The sequence below is a fragment of the Sminthopsis crassicaudata genome, chromosome 3 (assembly GCF_048593235.1).
Source record: "Sminthopsis crassicaudata isolate SCR6 chromosome 3, ASM4859323v1, whole genome shotgun sequence".
NCBI classification, from domain to species: domain Eukaryota; kingdom Metazoa; phylum Chordata; class Mammalia; order Dasyuromorphia; family Dasyuridae; genus Sminthopsis; species Sminthopsis crassicaudata.
Genome location: NC_133619.1, coordinates 461,071,878 through 461,097,298, shown reverse-complemented (window position 1 = coordinate 461,097,298; position 25,421 = coordinate 461,071,878). Strand labels below are relative to the sequence as shown.

General features: G+C 34.6%; 1 long non-coding RNA gene across 1 annotated transcript in view; it reads right to left on the bottom strand.

Moving 5' to 3' along the window:
• Positions 1-22,270, bottom strand: part of LOC141562968 (uncharacterized) — a 128,851-nt gene extending 106,581 nt beyond the window's left edge. Inside the window, exon 1 of the long non-coding RNA XR_012488291.1 lies at positions 22,166-22,270. This is a non-coding gene — a long non-coding RNA (uncharacterized LOC141562968). The remainder of the gene's footprint in view (positions 1-22,165) is intronic.
• Between the last annotated feature and the right edge of the window lie 3,151 nt (positions 22,271-25,421).

Below are 25,421 nucleotides of genomic sequence, written 5' to 3'. Positions count from 1 at the left end.
AGAGTTTGTCATGGTGAGGTCATAGGCATTGATTAGTGTGACATAACATTTTCCTAAAAAGGACATTCATATTGTCATGAACTTATAATTTACTTTTCTTGGTATTCATACAAGTTTGTTGAAGGGATTAGTTTTGAATGCAAAACTTATACCATCTTTACAGAGCCTCCTCTTCATTGTTATACTACAGAAAAAAATATGCATCCCTCTGTAACCTCAGTTAGTTGACCTTCATTTCCCAGCCTTGTTTCATTCAAGGAAGTTGATTTTTCTCACAAGAGTTGTTCGTCTTTTAGGTCTACTAAATTTTATGTTGTCTATAAGGATGCGCACATTCCATGTAACAAGGGTGAATAGAATCATTTTTGCTGACTTTTTGTACATTTTTTTTCATATTTTTAAATATAGGATGAGATGCTTGTCTGCTGCAGTAAACAGGCCAAGGTTGGGTAAGCAGACAATTTTTAGAGAACCTTTTCTATCCCCTTTCTCACACTAGGAGGTGAGCTGTGTGATCCTTAAATGGTTGCTCAGTCACTAAAGGGGCGGCTGAATCCCCTGCTGCTTCCAGTGAGAAAGCAATTTTATAGTTTGAGCCACCTGAATGCAGATTGTGACTACAGCTCCCAGTGTATTCACACCTGCTGCTTTATCATTTATGACCAAGGACTTTGAGATAGGCAAACATAGTAAAATGGTATGGATGATATATGTTGATTCACGTGTAAATTGTATTTGTGAGGCAGAGTTGCACGACTTCCCTTCCTGCCTCACTCTTTTCCCCAAAATTTCTACAATTTAATGGCAGGACAAGAGTCAAGACTTAGTGTCTTCTAAGTCTAATCAAAATCTAAGTACACGACAATGCCTATTTCAGCTAGCTTCATGGCTATTGGAACAAATTGTTCTCATTTGCTAATTCTACTAGAAAAGGTCTTCAAATGATTGGAGTAGACACACCTCCTAATTCACAAATAGGTTTTAGACCCTTCAATTATCCTCAACTTAGTTTAGTTAACCTCTCTGCCAAAATGCTTTACTGGGTGTGGCTACTGTGTATGTTATAGCTTCTTGAAGCTAGAGATTAGAATTGAATGAATCAGGTAGACACCAAAGGTGAAAAGCTGTGCAGAAAAGGGCTCAGCAGCCTTCACAAAAGATGTACTAGTCTTCCCTGAATGCACCCTATATAACCTTTTTTAGACAAATAGAATTAAGTGATTTGCCCAGGATCACATGGCTAGTAAATGTCCAAGGTTGGATTTGAACTCATGAATATGATTCTTCCTGATTCCAAGCTCTAATATTGTACCACCTAGCTGCTCCAACAAAAATACATTAAATAGCTATGGTATGTAAATCACTGTTTTGTGATTCAATGTTATCTGTATGGTTGCCAAAATTATCTATTTCAATGAAATAATATTGAACTGATTTTAATTACATGAGGAATATCAGTTATTAAAATAGTCACTAAGTGTTATAATAAAACAAAATCAAATAAATCTACATTTCTACAATGCTCTAGGAATGTTTATATCATTTCACTTTCCATAAATTTCATATATTCAACAGCCTTTTCATATACTCAACATAAATATTATGATCTTATATTCCATTAATTTAAGGGAGAATACTAGTCCCTTAAAAGGATTCAGATTCTTTGTATGTTTTTTTTTTTCCTAAGAAATGACCTCTATCCCACAAATGATGTGAGTAAATTCCCAAGTTTTGTTTTGTTTTGTTTTGTTTTGTTTTGCTTAACAAACAAATTCAAGAATTTGTTTATTAGTACATTTTTAGGAACAAAATTTCTCAAGAAACAACCCTCATACTGAGGAACAAATGTAGACCCCCTTCATTTAGCTTTATGATGCAACATTCTCACTACTACCAAAGATCTCAAACTGAATTGCTTCTACTAGAAAGCATAGATATTCTATTCAACATAGGAATCAAGAAGATAAATCTAGTAACAAATAACAGATTTATTTTTAATGGTTTGGAAGACTTCTAAAGAGAGTTTCTCCACTGTCATATAAACCTCATAAGCCAATGAAATGTGTCATAGACAATAAAAATGAATTTCAAGTTCTGTAACTAAATGAGTATTCTAGACCAGACATGCTATTTAGTGAAGAAGATTTGAGAGGTAAGGAAATTAAACCAATGATCAGCAGAGCACAACTTCCACATTAATAACATATAAAATGTTACTACTCTCCATGTCTTCCCTTGCTGGAGGAAGAGAGCTAGACAAGAGAGCTAGGACTCCTAAAGGCATTTCTATCAGGCAATTAAAGTTCAGGTATATTCTCTTATTTATTTCCTCTCTTACAGTAGATTTTTTATACATCAGAAGGAAAAAGAAAAATCAAAAGGTCCAATCCTTTAAATGACCAACTCAGTTATGGTTATTAGATGGAATTACCCATACTAGGGAAAGGAGAGTCAAGAGTTGAAACAAAAGGGAGAGGAAGAGGAAAAAGAACCTTTGCCTGTGGCTGAAATGATGCCATAGAAATGTGGCAGCCTTGTCATTGCTATTCTGCGACACTTCAGCCAAAAAACAAATACAGCTCCTACAGCCAAGATGAATATATAATTGAACCATTGTCTCATAAAACTGAACTTGCTTTTATTATTTAAAATGATTCAGCTGAATATAAGTATGTTCCATATAACTGAAATTGATAACAACTTGCAAAAGGAATGTACCAAAGACCTTAAAAGTATGATTTTAGGTTTCAATTGTCATTTACCATTTTGTGAATCCTTATGGGATTTTTCTGGGTTTTTCATTTCCTTTTTAAGAGTGATTCATTTTACTTTACTGAAGATGGTATCTTTTTTATTAATAATGAAATATTTTTAGAAAATTTATATTTACCACAAGACTTAAAAACATGGTGATATTAAGATGTTGTTCTAAATCACAGAGAGAAAAAGAATCATGGAAGTGCTTTAAATTATTGGGCTTGAGCATAATATTTATTATCCTCAGGTTAAGAGACTTCAGGTTCTCGAATGGCTCATTTAACTTTGTTTTGCTCTATTTTACAGGACTGTTCCCCTATCTTAGAGATTTTTCAAATACTTGTCATTAGTCAGGAAGAAACCAGGCAAAAGTGTGGAAGGATTGACAAATCCATCATCTGTTCTAAAAACAAAAATCCAAAGCATGTGACATGGTATACAGAAGTCATTAGTATTACCTTAGTGTATTAATATAGTATAATACAAAAGTAATTTGATTGGATAAAATTGTATCACCAAAAATATGAAGTAACATATATTTTTAATTAAAGCTTTTTATTTTTCAAAACATATGCGTGAACAATTCTTTAACATTAGCCCTTGCAAAACCTCTTTTCCCACACACCCTGCCCTAGATCACAAGTAGTTCAATATGTGTTAAACATGGTAGAAATATATGGTAAATATAATATATGCATACATATTTATACAATAATTATGCTGCATAAGAAAAATCAAATCACACCAGTAAAAGAAGAAGAAGAAGGGAAGAAGAACTAGTAGAAGTAGAAGTAGAAGAGGAAGAAGTAGAAGAAGAAGGAGGAAAAGGAGGAGGAGGAGGAAAAGGAGGAGGAGGAGGAGGAAAAGGAGGAGGAGGAGGAGGAGGAGGAGGAGGAGGAGGAGAAGAAGAAGAAGAAGAAGAAGAAGAAGAAGAAGAAGAAGAAGAAGAAGAAGAAGAAGAAGAAGAAGAAGAAGAAGAAGAAGAAGAAGAAGAAGAAGAAGGAAGAAGAAGAAAAAAAAGAAGAAGCAAGTAACAACAAAAAGAGTGAAAATGCTATGTTGTGAACCACATTCAGTTCCCATGGTCCTCTCTCTGCATATAAGATGGCACTCTTCATGACTACACAATTGGAACTAGTTTGAATCATCTCATTGTTGAAGAGAGCCACATCCATCAGAATTGATCATCTTATAATATTGTTGTGTATAATGACCTCCTGGTTCTGTTCATTTCACTTAGCATCAGTTCATGTAAGTCTCTTCAGGTCTCTCTGAACTCAACCTGCTAGCCGTTTCTTACAGAACAATAATATTGCATAACATTCATATACCATAATTTATTTAGCCATTCTCCAATTGATGGGCATCCATTCACTTTCCAGTTTCTTGATACTATAAAAAGGGCTGCCACAAGCAATTTTGCACATGTGGGTCCTTTTCCCTCTTTTAAGATCTCTTTGGGATATAAGCCCAGTAGAAACACTGCTGGGTCAAAGGATATGCATAGTTTGATAATTTTTTGAGCATAGTTTCAAATTGCTCTTCAGAATGCTTGAATCCATTCACAGTTCTACCAACAATGTATCAGTGTCCCAGTTTGCCCACAACCCTTCCAACATTCATCATTATCTTATCCTGTCACTTTAACCAATCTGAGATGTGTGGAGTGGTATCTCAGAGTTGCCTTAATTTGCATTTCTCTTATTAATAATGACTTGGACTCTTGGGAATTTGATTGATTTATTTTTAGAATTTCAAGTTTGGTATTTGACTGAGGGTTTTTAATGTGTTCTTTTTCTAGCTTTTTTAGTTGCAAGCCCAATTCACTGATCTTCTCTTTCTCTATTTTATGCAAATAAGCCTCTAGAGATATAAAATGTCCCCTTATTACCACTTTGGCTGCATCCTACAAATTTTGTTGTGTTGTCTCATTATTGTCATTTTCTTGGATGAAATTATTGACTTGTATCTATGATTTCTTGTTTTATCCATTCATTCTTTAGGATTAGAATATTTACTTTCCAATTACTTTTTGGTCTATTTTCCCTGGCCTTTTATTGAATGTAATTTTTATTGCATCATGATCTGAAAAAAAAAGTCATTTACTATTTCTGCCCTTTTGCATTTGATTTTGAGGTCTTTATGTCCTAATATATGATCAATTTTCCTATAGATTCCATGATCTGCTTAAAAGAAAGTGTACTTCTTTCTGTTTCCTATACTTTTTTAATATTCTATTTACAAATCTTTCTAATTTATTTTGTGTTTGATTTATCTAACTCTGAAAGAGCAAGCTTGAGATCTCCCTCTATTATTGTTTTGATGTCTATTTTTTTTTTTTTTTTTTTTTTTTTGCAACTCTCTGAACTTCTCTTTAGGAATTTCTTTTCTATACCACTTGGTGCATATGTTTAGTATTGATAGTGCTTCATTATCTATGGTACCTTTAGCAAGATTTAGTTTCTTTCCTTATCTCTTTTAATTAGATCAATTTTTGCTTTTGCTTGATCTGAAATCAGGATGGCTACCCCTGCTTTTTTTTTTTTTTTTTTTTTTAACTTTACCTGATGCATAATAGATTCTGTTCCAGCCTTTTATCTTTATTCTCTATGTATCACTGCTTTAAATGTGTTTCTTGTAAACAATATATTGTAGGATTCTGGCTGTTAATCTAGTCTGCTATATGTTTCCACTTTATGGGAGATTTCACCCCATTCACATTTTTGGTTAAGACTACGAATTCTGTATTTCCTGCCATTTTATTAACCCCCAATTTGACTTTTCTTTTTCCTTTTACCCTTTCCTTCTTCCTCAATATTTTACTTATGAGAACCATTTGTCTCAAGCAACCTTATTCTTTTAGAGTCTCTCCCCCTTTTTTATATCTTTCCCTTATTATTTCTGTTTTCCCTTCTATTAGTATACCCCTTTCCTTTTTCCCTTTCCCCTCCCACTTTTCTATAAGGTGAGAGAAGTTTCTCTGTGAAACCATACATGTCTAATATTTTCTCTTTGAGTTAAATCTGATGAGAGTAAGATTCATACAATGTTCATCCCCCTCCCTTTTTTTCCCCTCAAATATAATAGATTTCCTATGCCATTTCATGGGATGTAATTTCCCACATTTTACCTCCACTTTCTCCCTTTTCTGGTACAATCCCCTTTCTACTATGTTTCTTTTTCATATTATAACAGTAAAATCTAATTATACATGCATTCTCTATGTATACTTATAATAGAAATATAGTTATCAAGAGTTATTTTGTTTTTACCTTTTTATGATTCTCTTAAGTTCTATATTTGGAGATCAATTTTCTTGTTTTGCTCTGGTCTTTTAATCAGAAATAAATAGAATTCACCTGTCTCATTGAATGTCCATCTTCGTCCCTGGAAGAATATCCTCAGTTTAGCGGGGTAGTTTATTCTTATTCTTCCAATTCCTTTGTCTTTGGAAATATCAGATTTCTGGTCCTTTGATCCTTTAAGGTTGAAGCTGCTAGGTCTTGGATAATCCTTATTGTAGCTCCTTTATATTTGAATTGTTTTTTTCTGTCTACTTGTAAATTTTTTTTTTCCTTTGTCTCATAGTTTTGAAATTTAGTTATGATATTCCTTAAAGTTTTAATTTTGGTGTCTCTTTCAGGAGGCATTTGGTGAATTCTTTCAATGGCTATTTTATTTTCTGATTCTATGATATCTGGGTAGTTCTCTTTGATGATTTCCTGAAAAATAGCGTCTAGGCTCTTTTTCTTCATCATAGTTTTCAGAAAGTACAATAATCCTTAGATTGTCTCTTCTAGATCTATTTTCTAGGTCAGTTGTTTTCCCAAGTAGGCATTTTACTTTTTTTTTTTCTGTTTTTTCATTTTTTTGCTTTTGCTTGACTGATTCTTGAGGTCACATTGAGTTATTCATTTCCAATTGTTCAGTTCTGTTTTTTAATGAATTGCTTTCTTCCTTTACTTTGTTTACTTCTTTTTGTATTTGTGGAATTGAATTTTAAATGAGTTATTTTCTTCTATGGATTTTTTCCATTTCACAAATTTTGTTTTTTTAATGAATTATTTTCCTTTTCCATTTCACAAATTCTGTTTTTCAGGGAGTTGTTTTCCTTTTTCCATTTGTCAACTCTATTTTTTAAGAGTTATATGCTTCCATTTCACTGTCTATTTTGTAGTGAATTTTCTTCAGATAATTTCTGTGTTTTCTTTTCCAAACCTTCTTGCAAAGTTCTCATTTCCTTTCCCCATTTTTCTTCCAGCTCTCTTTTAAGATCTTTTATAATTTCTTCTAGGAGAGCCTTGTGTGATGGGGGCCAATTTATATTACCCTTTTGTGGCTTCATCTGGAGATAATCTGGGTTTTAGTCTCCTCAAGGTTTAAAATTTGTTTTTCTTTTTCACCATAAAAACTTTCTATAGTCAGAGTTCTTTTTGCTTTTTTACTCTTTCTTTTTTTTTTTTTAAAGTTGAGATCTGCTTTTAGGAAAAGGGAAGTTGTCCAAACTTCCTCTATAAGTAGAAGTGCTGCACTTAGTGCTGCCTCACTCCCCTGAGTGGGTGTGGCCAGTTCCTGTGAAATTCCAGCATTTGGGGGTTCACTATTTATCTTTTGTGTTTGTGTTGGATGTTTTATAACTTCTCTGCTGATCTACTGGCTTGCAACCAGGGCAGAGTAATCAACACTGCTGTAGATCCCTCCCTGTATATTCTCCAGGGCTTGGACCCCCCCCACCACCACCTCAGGACTATTTGCTGCCTGCACTGGTGTCTGTGCTCGGCCTACTTACGTTAGGCCCATACCTCCATGCCTGATTGAAACAGACCTTTTCTGGCATTCTTTGGAATTATCTTCTGCTGGTAATTTGTTATATTCCCAATATTTGTTGGTTCTGACTGTGCAGAACTAATTCAGAGACTGGATTTGATAATTAGTGTGAGGGCGATGGAGAATATGAGAAAGAAACATGTTTCTTCTCCTCCTTCTTGGCTCCATCCCCCAAATTAATTTTTAATTAAGCAGTTCTTTCTTCTGATTACAACTTACAAACAGTTTTGATTCCCCCAGACACTCACTGGAGAATTCTTCTTAAGGGGAAACTTTTAAATCAGTGGTTGTAAGGGGTCCAACACTTCCATGTAGGGAAAGAGATATTCTTCAATGGAATATAAGGACCTTAGAATGAACATAATATTTAGGACTTTGGTGCCTAACCAGGTCAATCCCTCTGAGCAAGTGTAAAGCCAGCATGGATAGCATCCTGCCTCAGAAGGAAAATCAGTCAGTGCTCCTTGGAGTAATAGACATCATGAAGGCAGGGTAAGCAGAGATTGGTGAGAAGATTCAATCATAAATTAAATGGGGATGGGGAAGTTAGTAATGATCATGGGCAAAGTACTATGGTAATAATGAATTTTAAAAGAAGGGGCAGGAACACAGGAAAATCTCTACTGTCTCCTCTATCTTTTGTAGTAATTGAAACTTTTAATTGTGAGGTACATCAGAAAAAGAAGGAAGGCAGAAAAATCTACGAGGAAATGATATAGAAATTGCATAGAAAACTCAAAAATAGATATTTTTGGAAGATTTAAAACCATGAGTAATACAGACCAAAAAAAGGAATAAATAAGTGTAACTACCATGAATCAGAGAATGAAAGTCTAGAATAGACAAAAAGGGAAAAGAATGGAGAGAATAAAAGAAAAATACATGATTAAATTACTCCCTGACATACTCTGGTAAATATAATTGTATAGATGTTCCCACATGCATTTCTTTTTATTTAACCAATCCTTCAAGGGAGAACTACTTCTGCTTCCCACTTCTGCTTCAGCCAGAAGATCAAGTGTAGTTTTCTACTTCAAGGTTTAAAGAGGTCCTGACTTTTGGCGCAGTGCTCCCTGAGCCTGATTTCATAAACTTATAGATTTAGAGCTAGAAGGGATCTTAAAAACATTTACTCCAACTGTTCCCTTTTATAAATGAGCAAACTAAGGTCTAGAGAGGTTAAATGTCAAGGTCACACACAAAGAAAGTGACAGAGATAGAGAAGTGACCCCATGCTCTGTGTTCCCAAATTCCTTATCACACTTCTCTTTCTCTCTCTTTTACTACCAGGCCACATTGGTAAATAGATATCTTTATATCTCTATAGAAAAGACATGGAGTCCTACACAAATGGAATCTCCCATAAAAATCAAACAAAGAGGAAAAATAAAAAGAAAATATTAACATAATTATTTTAGACCTGCTACCTAATTCACATTAAATGCCCAAAGTATGTAGTCCAATGCTTATTTTAATGGTTGCTTTATAATAAAACACTTTCTAAAGTATGGATAACCTATTTTATCATCTTTGAAAGTCTTTGAAATTATCTTTTTTAATGAAAAGAGAAAAAAAATTGTTAATATATAAGGGAGGAAATCATCCAAAGAATTATATTTTAATGAGAGCAAAAAAGGGTTAAATAGTTTTGCATAGAAATTATCTTTCTGGATTTCTTAAATAACAACACATATCAGTAAGTAAGAGTAAAATCTTAACAAGAACAACAATTTTAGAAACTGAGTCCAAAAGATAAATTCTGTATTTATGATGAGTTATACCAAGATTAATAATGGAGTGACTTAACAATAAAATTGATTTATTGACTTGAAAATAGACTTTTAAACCTTTCTGTTGTACTACATCTCAAAATGACTTAAGGAAAAAATAAAGAAAACAAAAGAGGTTTTTTGATTTGTGATATCATAGGTGGTGATAGTTTATTATAGCATTCAGTTATATTGGGAAGAAGAAAAAGCTCATAAGATTTGATAAAAGCTCAAGGTGAGTGAAATAATAACAAAAGAAACTTGAAGAAAAAAAAAACCCTACTCTATTTTCTCTAATGAACTTTGAATTGAAAGAAGTTAAAATCAGAGTTTGGCACTTGATATAAAGAGATTATAGATAAGTTTCTATTTCTCTTAATGAACCCAAGTTGCCTGACACAGGTTAATTTTATCTATATATGCTATAAAGAAATATTGAGATCCTGAAAGACACAAAAGAATAAATTCTGTCCCATTTTATTTTCAAAGAGAAGATAACAAATTGTATAAACAACAGTCCAGTGAGCTTACTTCAGTTTCTGACAAAATTATAGATCATGTTATTGGAGGTGGTAAATTAACATATAGAAAAAAGAAATAATGATCATTAAGAGACAACATGGATTTATCAGCAATAGGTCATATAAGATTAATCTTATTTCCTGTTTTTGACAATGGGTTAACTTAGAATTAATAGAATGATAGATATAAAGTATAGTCATTAATGATTCCATTTCAACTCGAAAAGAGTCTCTAATAAATGTTTGGCTCTGTATTGCTTGTCATTTTATCCATGACTTGGAAAAATACATATATGTTATTTATATTACAAAAAGAAGACTAGTAGGAATAGCTATTGGATAATAGAATCAGGATCCAAAATATTTAGTGGACATTAATGTAAAATTTTACTTTAAGATTCAAGAATTAACTCTTTAAGTTCAAAAAGAAGGTATGAAAAAAATTACTATATATCATTTTTAAATTCTGCAAATTTTAGTGAACCCTAATTTCAAAATTAATCAACAAAGTGATATTACCTACCAAGAAAGCCAAGGTGACCTTAATCATAGCAGTCAACATTAAGCAAACAAACCATTTTATTCTTCCAGTTTCTGTCAAAATCTGGACTAAAGGAGCTCAAGATTATGACATATAGGAAAAGTAATGAAGATGCTACTCCAGTTTAGTAAGAGACATGATTGCTGTCCTCAAGGATATGAAGACTTGTCACATAGAAGAAGGATTGAACCTCTTCTCTTTGGCCCTGAACAGTAGAACTATGGGCATTCAGAAGTTGCAAATATATGTCTCATATCAAAGAGCATTGATAAAAATTTGAGTTTTTCAGAAGAAAATTGAGTTGCCTCCAGTGATAATGAATATCCCATCTCTATAGAACTTTAACCAGAGTAAGAATTGACCATTTTTTCCAGCCATGCTATAGAGAAGATTAACTTTTAGATAAAGATAAGGGTTGGATGGCCTTTGAAGTTCCTTTTAACCTAGTTATTCCATCATTCTTGTGGAAAATTGTATCTGAAAATTTAAGAAAAGGAGTTACATACAAATCTGACTTATTTTTATTGCTCACTTTATATTTTGCACAGTTCACAAGGTATGTGTACAATTATGATGATGTAGAATATAACAAACACCTTAGCACCTTGAAAATTGCTAAACCTAGTTTTACACATTTTTATTCATTTGTTCCAATTTATGAAATGCTCCCCATGGCCTATTCATGATAGAAATATCAGAAAACAAATTATTAATAGTAATCAGTGTCTTCGCTCTTAGCCGCTGAACTTTAGCAAAAGCTTGACCTCAAAATCTAGGCCTGAAGGCCAACCAACTTTTTCTTTTGTTAGTTCATAAGGGGAAGGCATGTCTAAAGATAGGCTCCCTACATGAAGACCTGCCAACCTCTAACCTGATGGAGCTCAGATTCATGAATAACTCTTGGTAGAACATCATTCAGATCCAAATATAATGAGAATATAAAACAGCAATCTTTAGGGAAAAAGTCTGCAATGAATTGAATTTTATTTTTTTATTTGTAAATCAGTCTTGCTTCCCCTACCTCCAAAGAAAAATTGAAAGTCCAGAATTTCCATAATGTTGAAAAATTCAGTTTGTGGGTGGTTGTTGTCCTTGTTGTTTTGTTTTTTGTTTTGTTTTGTTTTTTAAGATAGCTGCATTTTAATGACCATCCTCCAGTAAAATGATTTACCATAGCATCATCTACTCTGGATCTTGTAATGAATTCTGAAATCTGCTTGCTATTACATTTTCCACATTATTTCATTATAGTACCTGGAATTCCAAGAAAACATAAAACATTTCCTTGAAGTTTTGAAATAAAAAGAAATGCATTTCCTTTGGTATATAATTTTCTATGATTGCAGTATTTTTTTCTTTCTTTCTAGGTCCTCTATGTTCCTGTTTAAAGCTTTGACAATCCTCTATTCTCACCCACAAGATGCAAAGTAGCTAATCTAGGGACTTACTATGTATCTAGTCAAAAAGATATTGAGAGAAAATGTTTGAGAGAATATCTTTTGAGAGACAAGTCTAAAGCTTTTAATGAAAAATCTGTCTCTCCTAGAAAACCTTGTCCAAGAAAAATGGAAAGTCCTGAGCCTGACCAAAATCCATTAGTCTGAGAAATGAGTTAAATGAGAACACAAGTGATGGCAGAAATTCTATATGTATTGCAAACTTTATAACCAGAAGACATGCATAGCATCCTTTTTCCTTTGCATAGGGATCATAGGATTCTGCAATAGGTAAATGAATGATAAAAATATCTAGAATGATCATACAAGAGTAAGTGGTGCAGAGGTGAGGAATAAAACTTTTTCTCAGACATTGTTCAAAGAGAATCACTTTAACTTTCTAATTTCTACTGCTAATCAACATTCATTTTTGTAAGGCTGTATTGACAGCACTCAGAAATAGACAACATGTAAAACATCCCTTATGTGATGTCAAAACCCAAGGAGGATTATTAACACCTATTTCTACAGGACCTGAAATGTTGTTGTGGATGCAAATTAAGACTTGTATTTTAAATATCATAATACAATTAACCTACTTAGAATTCGCATGTATCAGTATCTGCTTCTCCTTGTTCTCCTTATCAGCACAATTCCAGCCAGTTGGGCTGCCTTTAATTACTCAAGCCAGGTGGGTTGCCTCCTCAGGAAGTCTTCATCCCTCATGGTGGTTTGATGGTACTTATCGTCATTTAATTCAGCCTTTGAAACCTAGAGGTTTTGTTGAACTGAGGAAATTCATTCCTCTGTTTATTGTTGACAAATTAGAGTGTGGCTGGGTTGGGCCTTTAATTCATGTGGCCAATTTAGGCACTTTGTAACTGAATCTCATTTTCTCAGATAGTTTATTGATGAGAATATTATTCATTTTCAAATAAATAAATAAGCCACCAAGCCATGCTGTTTTGATAAGACTGTTTGAAAGAAGTCAAGCAGAGGTATGTTTGTTATTGTAAGAACTACTAAGAAGGGGGGTGGGAGGCTAGAGAGGCATTCCCAATGAATTCTTTAAAATATAGGGGAAGAAGAAGAAACAGCTCAGATTTTTCCAGTATCTCATTAATTTGCCATAAACTACAGATATCCTTTGATTGTGATGCACTTAATGATAATTTCTAATTGTTGACATTAAGAAGAAAAATATGCTGAACCAAGCAAAGTAAGGTAGTCTGGCTTCAGTGTATATTCTCTCTCTTACTCTCCAAATTTAAGCATAACTGACAAAGAGGCTTAATAACCTCTCTCAAGAACCATCGTTCAATCCCAAGTGCCATTAGAAAGGTTAGGTATTTAAATCTTGGCAAATAGGCAGTTTCTGAATCTCAGGGCACCCAGGCAATGGATTTTGCTCCTTAAGAACAGAAAAAAAAATCTAAAAAAGAAAGGGATTCTTTCCTCCAATTCAGAGACAGGAATGCCAGTCTTGTTTACTTCTCACTTGAGGATTGGTTGAATGGGGTGAGCTAGACTACTGTTTGGGTGATGAAACAATGGGCTTCTTTGGTGCACATGTATTGAAAAAACATGGCATACATCATGCTTTCCCAGAGCATCATTTTCTATGTTATAAAAACCACAATAATGATTCCACATACCTACTGCTCACAGTTTTGTCATTTCTGTGCTTCCAATTTCTGCCTCTCATTATATTCCGGCTCCTATCTCCCACCCTGATACCTCTACTAACATAACAAGACAATCCTATTATTTAATTATGGATTTAAGAAATGTTTGCATCACTCGGAAGGAATTGATTGGGTGAAGAAGGATGGTGGGATCTGAGAGATGAAGTCTACCTTTGAAAATAAAGAAGAGAGCACCAAATATTAGAAAAGGGAAAAACATTCTTGGAAAGTGTATATTATTCATCTCTATTGGCACTTGTGTCTCTCTCAAATGTGGAAATAGAAATTGTTATTTTATCAGCAAGGCTCACACAGCCTTTTAATCGTAGTTGGCAAATGTGGTCAATGTTGTATGAATACTGCTGATCGTTATTTGAATCATTTCTGTTTTGTTGACAATTAAGAAAGCACTAAACACTGCTGCTGTTTCATTTCAGATTAGCAAAAGATTTTTTTTAACCTAAATCAGAATTTGTTCTAAATTGTAAAGTGATGAGTGAAATGTTTCTTAGAAACTGGGTATTTGCTGACTTAAAGCAGCCATGTCTTTTGTGATGTCATGGAACCTAATACATGATTATTTATTGATCAAAGGATGAAGATGACTTTTTCCTCTTTCTGACCTTCATATCTCCAATTTCAGGGCTTATTACTTTGTTTTCTATTCTCATGATATTCTTTCCTGTTCCATGTGCCCCCAAAGTTTTTATTAATCCCTTAGTTTTTAATTTAACTTTCTATGTATATCTTCCTTTACAGATACTTTCTTATTCAATACAATTTAGAGGTTAAAATTCACAAAAAGCAATATAAATCTAGTAGATATTAAAAAAAGTATACATTGACACATGCATCTATGTGTAGGAAAGGGCTGGGAGCTGGGAGAGTATATCATTCTTCTTATTATTTTTTCAATTATGCCTAAAGCAGAGCCAACATGGCAGAATGGTAGGAATAATACAGTGGAACTCCCCTCTGCAAATCTCTAAACAGATCTTTTTTTATAAATGTATCAGCCTAAATGCAGATTAAGAACTTCCAAAAAAGTTAGAATGAGTAATTTCTCCCACCAAACTTGGAGTTTTATTACCTTTTTACACCTTAACCCCTTACACACACACACACACACACACACACACACACACACACACACACACACACACAATGTACTCTCTAGTCCAGATATTGACCCCCTGGCTGTGGAAACAAGACATGGTACTGATCACCTGGCTATGAAAATAAGACATCCCCTCTCTCAGCTCCAATGAGTTTCTCTGGTTTTTCCCATGCTTGAGTAGCTCTTCTCACTCTGTTCCAATACTGACCTCCTTGGACTTCTTATAAGTTTCTACTAAAATTCTACCTTCTTCAGGATTCCTTTTCTAATCCTTCTTTGTTACAAATGGCACCTGAACGTGGATGCATCAGAAATTATCAGGTTTTGAAAATTAATATTTAATATTTGGAATTAAGATTCTGAAAGATCCAGTATAAACGCCACTTAGGAGGGAAGGCAGGCAATATGGACCCAGGTAACCCCGGGATCAGGCTCAAAGATACAGCTGAACATAATGCTTATATAAATAGGTTAAAGAGCCAGATGGAAGATCTTTTAACAAAGATCACCACTGAAGAACAGCAGGAAGCTTGTAATCAAGCTCCCAGAAGGCTATCCCCACACCCATTAAATATAGCTCAGACAGGGAGCAACCTAGAGCTAATGCATATATATGACAATATAGTGTATAAAATGCCACAACTAGAAGTTGAGTTAAAAATAGAATGACAAACAATTAAAAAAGAGTTACTGGAATTGCAGGTTAAACTACAGATTGAGATAGAGAAAGAAGAAAAAGCTAGGTTACTACAGATAGAACAGGAAGAGTTCAAACTAGTGGCTGAAGCTAAGGAGGGAAATAAACGAACCACATGGACTTCAGTTGGAGAAATTTTTCTTAGAATTTTGTTGGTTTTCCTTGTGTATTATTGTCGTAAGGAATTTATTGATTACTCTTCTATTGAGAAGAGGTTTAGTTCTTTTTTACGTGCAAAGCTCAGGTTGGATTTTAAATCGGCCTTTGGGGAATTTTCCAATTCCTGACCCTCTTCCCTCAGCCCCACCTTAGTGGGCTGAAGGAGGAGGAGGAGGAAAAGTAAGGGCGATAATATCATAGCACTGCCCATTAATCCATTCAAAACTCCTGTGTCTTCATTTCAAAAGACAGGAGTAGGCTTTATGGCCCAAGGCAAAAAGGAATTGTGGGGTATTGACTATAATATTCAGAAAAATTTTAAAAATACAGTTCAGTTAATTTCTAAGAAACCTTACAAGGATAAGACCTTGCAGTTAGAGTGGAGTTTTATTCTTATAAAACTGCTAGGATAGTCTTTGAAGAGTTGGAACTCCTCTTTTCTTACCTGGTGGATTTTCTACTTCCACAGGTGGGCTTGATTTCCCAACCCCCCAAGGAGTACTTATAAAAAAACAGTGTTTATGTTTAGAATGGTTTGGAAAATTGCTGTTTTAATCACTAGAATAAATAGACAGGGTGTGATCTTTGACCCAGGAGGAAAAGTAATATCAGATTTATTGATTCACACTCCTGAAGTACAATTCAGTATCAGAAACTCAAACTTTGATTTTAGGCAAAATAATTCAGGGATATAGCCGAGTGTTCTTTTTTCATTATGAGTGTATGAGTGGCAAACTACTGAAAAGCTTGGTTTACACAGATGTAAGTAATATAGCTATTAGATGTGCCAGCTAGACCGGTAATTGGTTAAAAATCACTAAAGAGGAAGGTAGGAGCATGGCAGAAGGCTACACAGCTTATCTTTCTTTTCACTCTCCTATGCTCCCTATAGGACAAAGCCCTTATGGTTTGAAATTTAATTTAAGACCAATGGACATTATGGATTCATTCCAATCTGGAGAAGCTGCTAGGCATGTGATCAACCATTTTTCCATTGCAGAAATCTCACATGCATTTAAGACAGGTTATGGATTGGCTTATAAATATTTTGCTTTAAGATGTTTTTGCATTGAATTTGATTTTGCCCATTCCATTGGCATTTCTTATAATCCTACCAGTCAAGTCATTACTGGACAGACAATATCACTGAGATCTTCTCTAAACAAGAGAAGTGAATTTTGGGATATTCACAAGATGTGGCAATACATATATGTGATTGCTTGCAATTTTTAAATTTTGATTTTACATTTTTAAACTCTTTTGATTTTGCATTTTTAAGTTATTTTGATTTTACATCTTTAAAGTATTTTGATTTTACATTACTAAGTTATTTTGATTTTACATTTTTAAATTATTTCAGTTTTACATTTTTAAATTCTTTGCATTTTACCTTAGCAATGCACTTCTGACACACACAGAAAATGTAGCTAAGTGACAGACTGTCTGACTTTTGTTCATCTTTTTGAAAAGAACTTTCTTTCCACAGTGATGTGGAAAGGCCTAGATGGCATTTGGAAAGGCCCAAGTTGGGCCAGGGTTTGGGGCCCCGGGTACATTCCTTCCTAGGTGCAGATCCAGCAGCAAAGGAGTCGATCCCCACCAGAGACATTTGTGAACTGGGGATCCAAGAGAAGGACCAGACAACAGCTCAGAGGGACCAACCAGATGTCAGCAGCCCTCCAGACACTGATGGCAGCAATGTCCCTCCTGATCATGACACCAGAGGCAGCCAACACAGTTCCAGTGTCGCAGCTGAAATGGACTGTCTTGGGTGATATGCAATATAAAGACTATAAATGGACAATGGGCCTGCTTGCTTCTCCCATGGCTACTTGCCATATGTTGGCCTGGGGAGAGGCTTTGCCCTATGCTTTCTATTGAAGGACTATGCTTTTAAATTAGTGGGTGAAAAACCAACGCACCCACCTGCCGTTGTTATTGAGACAATGTTACTGAACATGACTTTGCTTCTGTGCACCTGTGAAACTAGAATTGCTCTAGGATTGTGAAAAGTGCAATAGAGAATTGTGATAAGATAGAATTGGTCTAGAATTGTGATAAATGTAACTAGAATTGTGACAACCTACCTCACTGATATTTAATTGTTAACTAGAATTGTGATGTTTTACCTTGTTGACTTCACACCTCAGTGTTGACATCCTATCTCATTGGCATCCAACCTCTTTGGCTTATTTATCTCATTGAGTATGACTTTAATGAATGGGTTGAACCCTTGGGCTACTATTGAGCCTGGTTCTCATTGTCATACTTCTGTTTACTGATCTGCTGCTTTGTCCCTCCTTGGGCATGACAGTCTGTCATCTCAAGGATCAAGTGAACTATATATAGCTGGTGCTAAAAGTTTAGCTTGATGAGATGTGCAGTTCTCGCAAAACAAGAGAAGGGAATTGTAAGGGTCCTTTAAATGGGCGGGCACAGCGCAGCAGGAGACTGAGTGCCCCAGAAAGTAATCTCTGTGGATACAGGACTGCCCTGTGGATGGGATCTTGGCCATATTGAGATAGCTTCGTAAAGGGTGATGGCTCTCTCGAATGGTTGGCTGTGTGTGTGACCTCACAGGCCCTTTATAAGCCCACTGCAGGCAGCAAGTCTCTCTCTTTAACCTGGCTCCCTAACCTGGGGTAGCTGAGCCAAGCTGATGGATAGCCGAGAGGTAAGGAATTTGGTAGTGAACACGTGGGTCCTTTAGCCAGGTGTTCATTAAGGAGCTAACAAGTCAGGGCAACAAATCAAGGCATTATGTGAGTAGGTATAATAAAGGCTTTTAAGATTACACGTGGCTGTTCTTGAGTGTGTTATCAGTTATTAAACTATAGATTCAAGAAATCATGGCCAGAGACCTTTGAAGGCCTCAGAGGAGGGGAGCTGGGTAGAGTTGACACTGCAAAGGTCAGTGGTCAAAGGTACTCTGATGGGCCTAGGGCAGACTAGTAATTGTAACTGCCAGGAGGGCATGTTACTTCTTAACTCTAGTACTTACCCCTTTTAATTATTTCCTATCTATCCTGTATATAATTTATCCTGTCTATAATTTCCTTTATACAATTTTTGCATGGTGTCTCTCCCATTAGATTGTAAGATCCTTGAAAATATTTTTTGAAAAGGAAGACTCTAGGAAGATAGCAGAGTAGGTCAGAAAATCTCCATCACAAACAAAATAACATTGTGCTGCATGGCAAATATAGTTCAATGAAAACAAGTAAGATGTGGAGAAAAACTGCATTCACTAGCAACAACTGGAGAAACCTAGAAGAAAGGGTTTCTTCACCAAGATTGAGGTTTAACCAGTATGAAACATAAAGACAGGCTAGCTCCAATGAAATAGCTATCAGGACTTGCTTGTTTTGAGTAGCCAAACCTCAACCACCGGAACTTTCATCTGTCCAGGAAGAGTGACAGAACAACTACTGATAAGGAAAGCCAGGCCCAGCTGAAGTGCTGAAATTCAGCCTTGGGTGAGAAGGAATTGGCATATCTAGTGAGTGCAAAAGTAATGGGTAAAGGACTCTCCTGGTTATGGGCACTTTTAGGAGAGTGAAGTTCTTGGTTTGTGGTTCCAGGCCAGAACAAAGAAATAAAATAAAGCAGTGGTGCCATCTCCCTTATCCCAGGACTAGAGGTTATTACACTAAGTTCTTATTTAATTTTTTTTTTTTTTTTTTTTTTTTTTTTTATGAGCAGGCAAAAGAGAAAGAACTCTTCCCAAAGGAAGTTACTATGGAAATAGGAAAGACCACGGTTTGTCTTCAGAGAAGGATACCAAGTAAAGAAAAAGCTGCTCCTATCCCAAAGAGTAATGTTAAATAGCTACCTGCTCAATAAGAATTTACAGAAAACCTTAAAGAAGACTTTAAAAATCAAAGAGCAATTGAGGGAAAACTAAAACAAATGGATAAGTAAATAAGAAACATCCAAGAATAATAAGATTATGAAAAGACCATCAATTAAAAGAGGAGTTCCAGAGTCTTAAAGAAGAAAATGATTCTTTGAAAATTAGATATGATCAAAGAGAAAAAAAAATATAAAGAATGAAAAAATAGAATATGAAACAAGAAAAACAACAGATCTAGAGAACAGATCAAGAAGAAAAAACATAGGAATAACTGGATTTTCTACAGGCTATGACCAAAAGAATGAACCTTGACACAATAATAAAGAAATAATTAAAGAAAATTGTCCTGATGGGCAGCTAGGTGATGTAATGGATAAAGCACCAACCATGAAGTCAGGATGACCCGAGTTCAAATGTGATCTCAACACTTAACACTTTCTAGCTGTTACACCCAGAAAAGGAACACTGGGAAATAAATGTAAACTGTTAGCATTTTTTTTTGTTTTTCTCCCCAGGTTATTTTTACCTTTCGAATCTAATTCTTCCTATGCAACAACAACAACAACAAAATTCGGTTCTGCACATATATATTGTACCAAGGATATACTATAACATATTTAATATGCATGGGAATGCCTGCCATCTAGGGAAGGGGTACAAGGCATACGTTGTAAAAAAATTACCTATACAAATGTACTGTCAAAAAATGTTATAATTATAAAATTAATTAAAAAAAACCACTTCCTAGCTGTGTTATCCTGGGCAAGTCACTTAACCCCAATTGCCTCAGGAAAAAAGGAAAATTGTCTTGAAGTAATAGAACATATGTTTCCTTCAAAGACTAATTTCAAGGGATTTAAGGACAAAGTGTTTATATTTCATGTGTGTGTGTGTGTGTGTGTGTGTGTGCTAAGAAGGATATAGCATCTTCCAAAATCTATAAAGAAATAAGGGGAGTGGGAATAGGATAAAGTGGAATATAGAAGGGTGTGTAGAATAATGGAAGTGGGATAAGGTGTGTAGATTAATGGGAATAGGATAAAGAAGAGGATAAAAAGTGGAGGAAAAGGTAAGAGAGGGATCCAAGACTGTTTGGGAGATGTAAAATAGTAGCAAGAAGAGTAAACTAAAGTGGAATATTTAGCAGGAATAGGAAACAAAAGATGGTATGTAAATGTATGTGTATACATATAGGTAGGTATATGTATGTGTGGGCATGCATGTGTATGTATTTTATATATATATATATATATACATATATATATGTATAAATACATATATACATGTTCATCATGTATACATACATACACACATAAATATATCTATGTTTACTTGTAGGTTGCTTGGAAGAAGGAGGAGGAGGAAAGGGGGAAGGAAAAAATGAAGTAAAAAAAAAACAGCAGAGAGCAAAAGAAAACCTACAAGAAATCAAAGATGGAAAGTTATTAATACTTCTTTTATTATTATAAATGTTTTCTTGAAATGGAAATTGAAATTTATTGTTACAAATTTTAATGCTCCCTGATGTTCTACTGGGCACATCATGATTTTTTTTTCCTTTTTTTTCTTTTTTTAATTTTCTTTTTCTTATTTTTCAACTTAGTTTTAAATAAATAAATTCATTTTTAAAAAGAACTTTTTGCCTTATTTTGCATTTCCAGCAGTTAGCATAGTGGCTGACACATAGTAGGCACTCTGTTAATAAATTGAATTGAACTAAAGATGGTATCCTGTAAAAAGCACACTGAACACAAAGAACATGCCCTTCAATTCCTAGGGCAATTAGTAGATCCTAGACATAGACCAAGGTTCCATTAGATTTATATCAGGACACTGTAATGGGAACATCCATAGATGTTTTGCCTATACCCAATTCTGAGTCACAGACCCAGATTATGCATATAGTGTTCCTGGGCAATGTTATTGATAGTGAAGAATGTTCAGCTGAGAAGTGAGTAGCAGTTTTTATCTTTAGCACCTGCTGTTGCTGAAGCCAGCTTTCAGAAAAATAATCAGAATACAATTCCTAGAAGAAAGGAGAGTCTAAAAAACAGCCACTGAACCAATAGAGTTCTCCAGACCTACAGCAGTACTTTCCTCTTTTATAGAACCAAATCCACGTCAGAAACTTGCAGAGTTCAGACCAGACTGGCAGCAATTGGACTCTTTACCCTGGATCAGACCTCCAGGAATCTTGAAAGCTATCCTTGAGATCCTAGAATAACACAGCATTCTAAACTTTAAGAAAGCAGCAACAAAACCTTTCCTCTAGAAATGCTGCAGAGCTGAGTCCTAAAATCCCAAATCAGGAAATGGCCTGGAAGAATGAGCAAATAAAAATGAAATCCACCACACAGAGCTGTATTTTATATTATAGTGGCAGGGAAGCTCAAGAAACAAACCATGGAATAATGATGATTCCAAAATATATCTATAAGCAAAGCCTCAGAGAAAATAATCAAGGCAAAAATTCAACTAGAATTTCTGTAAGAGATGAAATAAGAGTAAAAGAGAGAGGGAAGGGAAAAGAGACTCAGAAAGAGATTTCAAAATGTTTTGGGGTTTTTTTGTTTGTTTTTTTCGATATATAAATGAGAGAAATTGAAAAAGAAATGAATGATGGAAGAGAGAAGTGAAAAGGGAACTAACAGCTTGGCCACATGAGGAACGGTAAGGATCCCCATGTCAAGACTAGCCCTCTCTTTTTATTCCTCTCTTTTAATAAGAGATACCCTGTTTTCCAGAGCTCAGGCCCAGCAAGCAGCTTTGCCCTGAGCTTGTCATAACAATCCTTTGCACTCACCCTCTGGATGATCTCCACCACAGCAATATCCCAGAATTATTTCCTACCAGCCCCAGGTGGTTCCTTGAGCTCAGACAAGCTTGTCTGGATCACATTCCAGCCATGAACCCCACTATGAATCAAACTTGTCTCATTGTTGTTGTTACCCCCTCATTGTCATGGCTACAGCTCACTGTGTAACCACTAGTACATGCATCAAGGCTCAGCTTCACTGCAGTGAGTCTTCTGGATATCAGAGCAAACCCTTGCACATGTGTTTACTTTCCCTCATCTGGCATAATACAGAAAGATTTTTTGCTTATAACCACTGTTCACTCTTTGGCTTCATTTTATTTTTCAGAGTTAACCATGGTTGTGATAACTTCTGTGGGCTCTTTGGGTGTTTTTGGTGTGTTTGTTTGTTTGTTTGTTTGTTTGTTTTACTTCAGAGTTTGAGTGATTGAATAACATCTGGCTCTTTGCTCATTTTTTTTTCTCAGAATTTGACAGAAAAAAACCTTGACAAGAAGGAATTGGCTCCAAATAGGAGCCAATAACTTCACAAAGCAATAAAAAATACTAACACATAGTCAAAAAAAAATTTTAAAGCATAAAATATAAAGTATCTCATAAGTCAATCAATATTAATATAAAAAGAATTAATCTGCAAAACAAATCAAGGAGAAAAATTTTGAATCAGTGGACTTCAAATACCATGATCAAAAGCAAACAAAAGTTATCTTTATGTCTTTTATCAAGAAATCTTAAAAGAAAATCATAGAGATCTTTTAGAACTAGATGGCAAAGTAGAAGTAAAATGCCTCTACTATAATCTAACTGAAGAAATCCAAAAAATGAAAATTCCTTGAAAAATTATAGCTAAAATCCAAAGTTTGGGGTCAAAAAAAAATTCTATAAGTTACCAGAAAGTTCAAGGACTGAAAAGCCATAGTTTTTAAAATGGGGATAATAATATCAATTACTTCCCAGGGTTGTGTTATAGGAGTGATGTATGTTGCTAGATCAATAGATAACGTATACAATGTAAATAACAAAGCTCCCATGCCTTAGTAGGTAGTATTTATAAGTGTTTATGGATGAAAGAATAAAGCTCTTGGTAGTCACCTTCTACTAATGAATCACTCTTTGTTTAGCTAGGGTTAGTATTTGGAAATACATGTAGTCCATTATTAGGCCCACATATTGGAAAATTTTCAACCTTGCTAGGATTATCAAAAAGTCAACTCAGAGTCATTTTCATAGCAAAATGAGAACTTAGAATTTGAAAAGAAAATATTTCATTCAATAAATATTTATTAAATACCTACCCTGTTCAAGGATCCCAGCTGGATATTAGGGGTACAAAGACAAAAAAGGTAAAACCTAACAAACAAAGGGTATTAAACTTAACACATGTTTAAAGGTTTGAATTTGGTGTTGATTACATTTATAGATAGTATAATCAGATGGTTTATATTAAGATATTTACCTGCTGGTATGAGGTTTTGCTTCTCTTTTGACCATGGAAGCATGGTCCTACATGATTAAAATTCACAACAGCACTTAGTAGAATAAAAGCTCAATTTTTCCATATTCAATTCTTTAAAAAATGAAATATGCTAATTTTCCCCCTGAATTCATGAACTTGTTTTAAGTGGTATAGAAAAAATATTATACTTTGACTTGACTCAGAGGACCTTTTAAAATTAAAGACAACTAATATTTTGACACACTGTAATTTTTCAAGCTAAGGATTTGCATTACACCTATTTTTCAAACTGTTTACGTAAAATATGTTATTTCCCTGGAGCCCCTTCCCTCTTAGACTGCTTAATCTCAAAGCTCTAGAAAGTGCATTAATGTCACTGTGCAACCCACCTCTGCCTGGGAACTTCAGCACTAGTTTACTACAAAGTTTGAACATTATTTCATAATCAAGCAAAGAGGACTTCCTCAGACTTTCTGGTGCAATGGATCTGTAGCTAAAATAATACATTATTTTTTATTATGGCTTATAATTATTCCTGTACTGGAACAAAATCTGAAAAAGGCACATTGCTCTAGTCTGGGGTCAAATTTCCCCCATGGCCTGTAACCTAAGACTTGAATTGTTTATTTAAGATGAAATATCAGCTGCTGAAGAATGCTTTCTGCTTATCCAGAATGAAAGGCTTTTGCCATCACATCCTAGGATGCTGGCATTTTCTCTTGAATCTTTGATGAATGGTTTTTAAGAAAGGAAAGCTTCTTTTATTTTTTCCCTCCTCAAAAATACTATATTGGTTTATTCTGCTTGCTTTCAGCATTTAATAATTAGATCCTCCCTTTGAAAAGTCTGCTGATTGTTTAAAACACTTTAAGCACTTTCCTACAGAAGAGTATAGGAAGAAGAAAATCATCTCATATATGAATCAGTTGTCTTACATAGACTCCTGAGGATTACAAAATAGTATAAAAGCACCAATAATGATGTTTCTTTATATATATTTGGCTAGACTTCTATTGGATGTCTTCTAATAAATCTCTCTCTCTCTCTCTCTCTCTCTCTCTCTCTCTCTCTCTCTCTCTCTCTCTCTCTCTCTCTCTCTCTCTCTCTCTCTCTCTCCCTCTCTCCTTCTCCTCCTCCTCGTTTTCCTCCTCCTCCTCCTCCTCTCTTTCTTCAATTCATTTCTCTTTTTTTTTCTCATGAGTTGGATATGTATATGAACACAATGGACAATAAAATCAGTACCTGAGGTATAATACAAACATGGTAGTGTATGTTTGAGTATACAAAGTTTGTTAAGGAATGTGGATATTTCATGAAAGAAATAGAATAATTTCTTTTTGTTAAAAGTACTTTGATTTCTCTAATCTCTAATTTTCCTAATCAAGTAATTTCCCTTTTATGGAACCTGTTGAGTCTATCAGATTTAATAAAGCATTATTACAAAATAAAAATGTGTTAGTCATCAAATGATTTATTTGATCACTCTGCATAGATGTTCCAGTCATTTCCAAACTATGCTGCCTGCACTTTGATTATGTTTTTCATCCCCCTCTGACTAATTTAGACTCTGTCCCTGGGACTTTGGCCTTTTGACTTATTTTGTCTAGAACCAGGTCACCACACCATTTCCTGACCATTTCCAAACCATACTGCTATGAATATACCTCAGTCAAAAAAAAAAAAAAAAAGTCCACCTCCTTTTTATGTTTTGTCACTTACATCAGTATATCACTTCATAAAAACAAGCATTATCTTGCTTAATCATGTTTGTATCCCAAGGTAAGCGTG